This window comes from Gorilla gorilla, chromosome 18 (genome assembly GCF_029281585.2).
Source record: "Gorilla gorilla gorilla isolate KB3781 chromosome 18, NHGRI_mGorGor1-v2.1_pri, whole genome shotgun sequence".
NCBI lineage: Eukaryota > Metazoa > Chordata > Mammalia > Primates > Hominidae > Gorilla > Gorilla gorilla.
The window spans coordinates 22,395,023-22,402,424 of NC_073242.2; positions in this window are offsets into that span (position 1 = coordinate 22,395,023).

Below are 7,402 nucleotides of genomic sequence, written 5' to 3' on the forward strand. Positions count from 1 at the left end.
AGCATGTCCATCACTTCATACATTTATCATTTCTTTGTGGTGAGAACATTCAAGTCTTCTCTTCTGGCTATTTTGAAATATGCAATACAATATTGTTAACCATGCTCATCCTACTGTGGAACAGAACATTAGAACTTATTTTTTCTATTTAATGTAACTTTGCATGCATTGAGCAATCCCTCTTTATCCCACTTCTCCCCTTCCCTTCCCTGGTGACCATTATTCTACTCCCTACATCTATGCGATCAATTTCTGTAGATTCTACCTGTGAGTGAGATCGTGCTGTATTTGTCTTTCTGTGCTTGGATTATTTCACCTAACATGATGTCCTCCAGGTTTATCCATGTTGCTGCAAATGACAGGATTTCATTCCTTTTATGGATGAGTAGTATTCCATTATGCATATATACCGCATTTTCTTTATCCATGAATTCACTGATGGACACTTAGGTTGATTCCATATCTTGAATATTATGAATAGTACCATGCTCCTAGTTATTGGGAGAATTAATATTGTAAGAATGTCTATACTACTGTAGTGATCTACAGATTTAGTGCAGTCCCTATCAAAATACCAATGACATTCTTCACAAAAATAAAAAAAAAACTTAAATTCATATGGAACAACAAAAGACCTCAAATAATCAAAGCATTCTCAAGCAAAAAGATCAAAGCTGGCAGCCTCACACTACCTGACTTCAAATTATATTTCAAAGCTATGATAGCCAAAATAGCATGGTACTGACATAAAGATAGACACATCGACCAGTGGAGCAGAATAGAGAACACAGAAAAAAATCCGCCAACTTACAGCCAGCTGACTTTTGAGAAAGGTACCAAAAACACAAAATGGAGAAAAGGCAGCCTCTTTAATAAACGGTTCTGAGAAAACTGTATTCACATTCAGAAGAATGAGGCTAGACCACTATCTCTCAACATGTACAAAAATCAACTCAACATGAATTAAAGACTTAAATGTAAGACCTGAAACAATAAAACTCCTGGAAGAAAACATAAGAGAAACGCTTCATGGCTGGTCCGGGCAAAGGTTTTTTAGTAAGACCTCAAAAGCACAGTAATGAAAGCAAAAATAGACAAATGAGATAACCCCAACCAAAAAGCTTCTTCACAGCAAAGGAAATAATCAACAGAGTGAAGAGGCAACTTAGATAATGGTAGAAAATATTTGCAAACTATGGATCTGACAAGGGATTAATATCCAGAATATATAAGAAATTCAAATGACTCAGTAGAAAAAGAATCTTATTAAAAATGGACAAAAGATCTGAATAGACATTTCCCAAAAGAATGCATACAAATGGTCAACAGGTATTTGAAAAAAATGCTTAACATCACTAATCATCAGAGGAATGCAAATCAAAACCACAATGAGCTACCATCTCACACCTGTTAGAATGACTATCATCAAAAAGACAATAAAAATGCTGGTATGGGTGTGGAGAAAGAGGAGCACTTATATACTCTGGGTGAGAGTGTAAATTGGTACTGCCATTATAGAAAACATATAGAAAAGTATATAGAACATTATAGAAAACATATAGAAAAGTATAGAGGTTTCTCACAAAATTACAAAATAGCTGGATGTGATGGCGCATGCCTGTAATCCCAGCACTTTGGGAGGCTGAGGTGAGCAGATCACATAAGGCCAGAAGTTTGAGACCAGCCTGGCCAACATGGTGAAATCCCATTTCTACTAAAAATACAAAAATTAGCCAGGCGTGGTGGCTTATGTCTGTAATCCCAACTACTTGGGTGGCTGAGGCACAAGAATTGCTTGAACCAGGGAGGTGAAGATTGCAGAGCGGTGGTTGCACCACTGCACTCCAGCCTGGTGGCAGAGTGAGACCTTGTCTCAAAAAAATAAAAAATAAAAAATAGAACTACCATATGATCTAGCAATCCCACTATGGAACATATAGTCAAAGGAAATATATCTAATATGTTTTAAAGTTTACCTTCAATTTTGGGAAATGAGACTGCTGTTTTATTTTGAGTAATGATAAGGTTCACTTTTGAAAAATCATGCACATATGTATTTTAGAGTCAGATAACATTAAAAAGTTACATAAATAATAATACTATTTGTACATTGGTGGGGGAGAAATCATGAAGGTGCAATGTGAATGACTGAAGTTTGGGAAACATTGGAGTATTCCCTAGTCCCCGTTTTCTCTCTCTTGGGAATCAGAGTGCAGTGGAAAGAGTACAGAAAATTAGACTCCCAATAAACAGTAGCCATATATTTTCTTCTTCTTTTTTAAGTCTTTCATCTCATACTCAGAAAGAAGGACTCCAGACATTAACACATCACTTCCTTTAATATGTTAATACATTATCTGAAATGAACTATAGTCCTTGCAGCTCACAATGTCATTAGATAGGTTGAGGAGGTTGGGAGTCAGAGACAGAGCCGTGGGGGGGAATTAGGGAAGAGGCAGTTGCTGATGAAAATAAAAAAGCCTTTTCATGGTCTGCAGCTAAGCCTCAAGCCATCACTGTGTGAGCAAGGAAGTACTAGAAAGTTGTCTGTGTGAAATGGAGTGTAAACTGCAAACGTGTTATTGAGGTGGAGGAGAGGGGAACAGAGACTGAAGGAGTAGAAATGGGGAACAGAGACTGAAGGAGTAGAAATGGAAAGCATGGACAGAAGGAGGGACCCACTTAGGAAGCATTAGCACCCCCTGCAAGTGGGAGACATTGTAGGAGTTTGGCTGTCCTTATTTATACAATACCAGATAAGGCTGCAGTTCACACTCTGTGTGTTTGCTGCCCCATCTCCATCAACAGATGGAGGTAATAAAGAGGCTAAAAATGGAAACGTGAACTGGTGTGTAGCTTTGTTGTGGCAGTTTGTCACAGAACAGTCAAGAATCCCTTGCTGGTAAGTGTGATTGTCAAGGTCACCCATGAGCTCTTTGGTATTAAATCTAATAGACAGTTGGCTGGCTGGGCTGTAGCATGGCCAGGGAAGCCAGTCTCTTGGGGCATGAGGTTGGCCGCTGCCCATTTGTGATCAGTTGGACTCAAGCAATGGCGTGGCTTCCCTGGGGTTTCTTGAGGGCTGTTAGTTCCAGCTTTGGTCAATAGCCTATATAATTAATCAACTTAAAGGGAGTGCTGGTTAGCGATGGTTCTTGACCCTGGCTGTACATTAGAATCACCCAGGGAGCTTTAAAAATAATACCAATTCCTAGGCCTCACCCAGGACCAATTGAATCAGAATCTTGGGAGGAGGAGGAAGCCTCAGCTATCAGCAGTTTTTTAAAGCTCCCCAGGTGATTCTAATGTGCAGCCAGGGTTGAGAATCACTAGGTTAGATCATTAAGGGGCCAAGTTCAGACACACATGCCTAATACCAGTTATGTATTGATTCTCTTCCCAGTCAATTCTGAATTGGGATAGGGGGTTGACTTTGAGAGAACAAGAGACCGTAATTTATTTAAGCAATAACCAGTTAATGCAGCATTAAGATTGCTTCCAATTTTATTTATATAATGTGACAAACGCTAACCTTATGCATAAACCTTACTTTGGGAGGCCAAGGCGGGTGGATCACGAGGTCAAGAGATTGAGACCATCATAGCCAATATGGTGAAACCCTGTCTCTACTAAAAATACAAAAATTAGCTAGCCATGGTGGTATGTGCCTATAGCCCCACCTACTCAGGAGGCTGAGGCAGGAGAATCACTTGAACCCGGGAGGTGGAGATTGCAGTGAACTGAGATCGCACCACTGCACTCCAGCCTGGCGACAGAGCAAGACTCCGTCTCAAACAACAACAACAACCACAACAACAACAAAACCTTTGTACATATCTATAATCTATTTTTTTGGGGTACGCTTCTACCCTGAGTGAAAAGGTATGAATACTTTCTAATGTGTGTTATACACACTGCTGAATTGTCTTCCAGAACTACTGCTCCAATGTAAACACTCGAGTATGTATGAGTGTGCCCTTTTTATATAGGTTTGATAGCCTGGAGCTTATCATTTAAAAAATATTGGCCAATTTGATAGGTAAATTCTATTGAACATTAGTTTATCTTGTACTTCTTTAATGTCCAAGTTTCTCATTTGTATATTAGTCATTTCTTCTTTTCTGAAATGGCTACTTATACGCTTTGACCATTTTCCCATTGTGGTGTTCATTTTTTCTTACTGATTTTTTAAAGACTTTACATATTAAGGCTATTAAACTTTGTCATATGTTGCTGATATTTTTCTTGGTGTCATGAGTTTTTAATTTAATTTTATTATTATTATTTTTTAATATACAGATGTAAAGTGTTTATGTAGTCAAAATTTACCATCTTATCCTTTATGGTATCTTCCACTGATTTTATGTTTAAAAAGTTCTTTATCTATCTCAGAATGTTCTTATAATATTTTATGGGTTAATTTTTTATTATTATACTTGAAGTTCTAGGGTACATGTGCACAACCTGCAGGTTTGTTACGTATGTATACACGTGCCATGTTGGTGTGCTGCACCCATTGAGTCGTCATTTACAATAACATTAAATGTTTCAATTCATTTGGAATTTGTTTTGTTTTGGCAAACAAATTGCCTCAACTCCAACAACCAAAAGCCTACCCCATCACATATTTAACAAATATTGAAGGCTTATTACTTGACTTTCTTTTTTGTCCTTTTGATCAATTTGTGTATTCTGTCTTAGGCTAACACCACACTGTTTAATTATCATGACTTTATAACTTATTTTAAGATCTGGGAAAGTACAACATTCTTCTTTTTATTTTCAAAAGCATTTTGTCTATTCTTTATGATTCTTCTTACGTAAATATTATTTCTAAAAAGTCTTACAAAAACATTATAAAATTAAAACATGTTAAGACCATATTGTTTGTAAATATTGACAAATGGATCTATGGAATCAAAGAGAGAGTCCAGAGATTAGAAACATAGCATTTTATATCAGCGAGAAAAGAGAATATAATTCAGTAATTGATTTTGGACAATTACTTATACAATTGGAAAAAAATTAATGCACTACTTCAGATTATAAACAAAAGTAAACTCCAGGAAAATTGGTAAAGCCTGTGAAGAGTCAATTGACAAACCAGAAATCAAGTATGGTCATGAAACATATAAAAAGATTCTCACCCTTGGTGATAGGGAAATGCAAATAAAAGCAACAATTTGATATCATTTTTTCTTCCATATGATTGGCAAAATTATTTTTAAGATATGATTTCTTAATATGTAGAATTGTTGAGGTTGGGGTGATATTGCTGGGGTGGTGTGGATTAGCATAGCTATCTTGGAAGAAAATTTGGGAGAATCTATTAAAATTAAAAATATGTATACCCTGTGACCCAGTGAATCTTCTTCAGAGACACACTACCACGTGTACACTGTAAGGAAAATATAAGCAGGCCTCTACCAGTTTCTAAAATATCGAAATGCTTCTCCTTTGGTTGGTAGATAGCCCCAACCTCAGGTCGTTTAAGTGCCCTTGACCCTCACTCCCTGGACCGCTTCAATCCCTTACCCTTAGCCCTGCACTTTTCTGTGATCCAGCAACTAGAGGTAATGACTGGCACAGAGGGACCCTCCTCTGGCCATAGGGCCAGGGTCTGTTCTAATTGGCTGGGGATATTTTGACTCATCCTTGTTGTTAAAAGATGCTCATTGAAGCATTGTTGTTAGAATAACAGAGTATAAACAACCTGAAGCAGAAACTGCTAGCTGTCTACTTCCTATCCACTTCTTTTTCAAAACAACAGGACCAATGAACACTACTGCCCATCAAAAGAGTACACACCCTAGCTTTCCTTGTGGCCAGATGTGGCCATGTGGTTAAATTCTAGCCAATGAAAGGTGATCAGACATTTGTGTAGACTTCTGGGAAATCCTCTTAAGGGGGAGGAAGAGTACCCTTCTCTGCTTCCTCCACGCAGTCAACAGGATTGGGGATGTGATTGTGGGCATGTCAGGTGCCCATCTTCAACCATAAGGAGGTGGGATACATCCAAGGTTGCAGAGAGATGGAAGAAGCATGGGTGCCTGATAACTTCATAGAGCTGCTGTACAGACCCATATTGCTTCCTTTTGTACTTCCGTTAAATGACATAGAAACATTTACATCCTAGTCAAACTGCTATTGTTTTGGGGTTTCCCATTATATGCAACCAAATCTAATCCTAAAGGAAAAGGATAGAAAGTTAAATGCCCATGAACACTGAAATGGATATATAAATGACAACACATAAATAAATATAAACTGGAAATAACTTGAGGTATCATATATGTGATGAAAATACCCTGAAGAGCCTAAGTTAAATCTATAGGCATTAACATGTTCAGTGAAAAAAGCAAGTTGCAGAATACCCTCATCATGTGTGTACACTCCTAGCAAAACCCCAACAAAATATGCTGAGTTTAAAATTTTTGTATTTTTTTCCATACATGAAGGCATAGGAAAGAGATTAAAAGTATACTACCTAAACTGTAACAGTGTTAATAACTTTTGGGGAGAAGAAGAGAGCACAAAAATTGCTGGGGATGGTTGGTCAAAGGGCACCTTATCTTTGGCTGCACTATTCTACATTTTTACAAAAGGACCGAGTCATGTACTACTTGTATAGTATAAATTAATTAGATTTCCCTCCTACCCACTGGCTGACCTTCTTAAACTGTTTACTTGCTCATTGCTTGCCACCTGCAGGGTCCACATTTGAAAACCGCCAGAGCTGAAGACTCAAAACTGGAGGAGTTGCCTCTTTGGTACAGAGAGATTAACTCAAGGGCCACCACCTGAGTGCTTTTTGTTGGTGAAGTTCAAGGTTCTTTCAGAACACTTCTGTCACATAAATTGTATTTCTCACCATACCACCATGTCTAAAGGAATGAAATAAAGGTATTAATTTACAAGGACAAAGAAAGTGAGAGGATGCAATGGAAAATGTAAGATTACCATAAAATTTTGGAAGCATTACCCAGCATAGCAGACAAGTAAGTTGCAGCTGACTGCCTACAGTAGGAAATATTGCCTCAGAAACCCTCAAAAGTCTCAGCACTTGGAGGCATCAGGTACTGTGGGAAGCAGGAAAGAGGCACAAGGTTGAGCAGTTGGACGCCGCATGTATCCCTTGCCATGCACACAACCAGAAAACAGTGCCACTCACTCTGTAGTCACTTATTCTACAGGAAAATTGATTAAAAGGAGCTTCAGACTGGAAGACTTCAAACATGGTGGTGGGAAAAGTCACAGTGTTAGCATGAACCAAGAAGAATTAGGTTAAAATCATCCTCTTATGTAGTATTTATTCATGGATCCCATGCCGGATTCTTCTGATTATTTTTCATTTTCAAATGGGGTCAGTTCTTAGTCTGCTTGTTGCTTAAGAATAGTGTAG